This window comes from Arachis hypogaea, chromosome 16, assembly GCF_003086295.3.
Source record: "Arachis hypogaea cultivar Tifrunner chromosome 16, arahy.Tifrunner.gnm2.J5K5, whole genome shotgun sequence".
NCBI lineage: Eukaryota > Viridiplantae > Streptophyta > Magnoliopsida > Fabales > Fabaceae > Arachis > Arachis hypogaea.
Window position 1 is genome coordinate 39645820 of NC_092051.1, and position 1423 is coordinate 39647242.

The 1423-nt window shown below is 41.7% G+C and overlaps 1 non-coding gene across 1 annotated transcript; it reads left to right on the plus strand.

The window, feature by feature from the left end:
* The first annotated feature begins 482 nt into the window (after positions 1-482).
* On the plus strand, positions 483-563 carry TRNAL-CAA (transfer RNA leucine (anticodon CAA)). The gene has a single exon. It is a non-coding gene; the product is annotated as a tRNA-Leu (tRNA).
* Positions 564-1423: the final 860 nt, after the last annotated feature.

Below are 1423 nucleotides of genomic sequence, written 5' to 3' on the forward strand. Positions count from 1 at the left end.
ATAATGCTCTTCTCCAAAATCACACTTGGAAGTTGGTTCCCTTACCAAATTTAGACAAAAATGGAATTGTTACCCCCGGATCTTGGGTAGAGACGGGCGATATTTTAGTGGGGAAATTAACGCCTCAAATGGTACAAGAATCCTCGTATGCCCCGGAAGATAGATTATTATGAGCTATACTTGGAATTCAGGTATCCTCCTCAAAGGAAACTTGTCTAAAACTACCTATAGGCGGTAGAGGTCGAGTTGTTGATGTAAGATGGATTCAAAAAAAAAGAGGTTCCAATTATAATCCAGAAACTATATAGAATATATATAAGATATCCTACGGATAATTCAAATCGAACCAATTGGATGTCCGACTCGGGCCTATATGACATGACCGATCAATAAAAATACTCTAACACTCCACCTTTGTCATATATTCCATACATAACACTAGCTAGATATCATATTCATGGAATACGATTCACTTTCAAGATGCCTTGGTGGTGAAATGGTAGACACGCGAGACTCAAAATCTCGTGCTAAAGAGCGTGGAGGTTCGAGTCCTCTTCAAGGCATAATATTGAGATCTCTTATTGAATTGGAATAAGTTCGGCAGCGCATCACGAAATCTTGGTGATCTTCTCTATCTAATGAATGGGGAGTCCGTTTTGAAATCGTCTGCCCTGCACCCCCCCGAGATATGCTTCAACAGGAATCACACAGGGGTAGATTGATACAATAGAAACCTCTGGTAAAATGCCCACAAGGAAGAGAAGCAGTAGGTAGTAGGTGGGTGTTTCATGTTAAGTATAATTCTGATGGTAGCCTCCAAAAATACAAAGCCAGGTTGGTGGCACAGGGCTTCTCACAAAGGCCAGGCTTCGATTTCACTGAGACATACAGCCCGGTTGTCAAACCCACCTCGATTCGAATTGTGCTTACCTTGGCCTTAAGTAAAAGTTGGACAATCAGACAACTGGACGTGAACAATGCATTCCTCCATGGTGATTTAACCGAGGATGTATACATGAGGCAACTAAGAGGGTATGAGCAAGGAGATGGTCAGCTAGTGTGCAAACTCACGAAGGCGCTCTATGGCCTGAAGCAGGCACCAAGGGCCTGGTACCACAAGCTCTCTACTGCTCTGCAACACCTTGGATTTAGAGCCATAAAATCTGATGTCTCTATTTTTGTGAGCTTCAAACAAAACTCTACAATGTTTGTGCTTGTATATGTGGACGATATAATAATCACAGGGGATTCAAAGAGGCAATTGACCAAGTGATTCAGCAACTAAATCACAAATTTGCTCTCAAGGATCTGCGAGATTTACACTATTTCCTTGGGATTCAGGTAACCAAGACTGATGCTGGTGGTCTAGTTCTATCCCAAGAAATGTATGTTAAAGACTTACTCAAAAAGGCAAATATGGAAA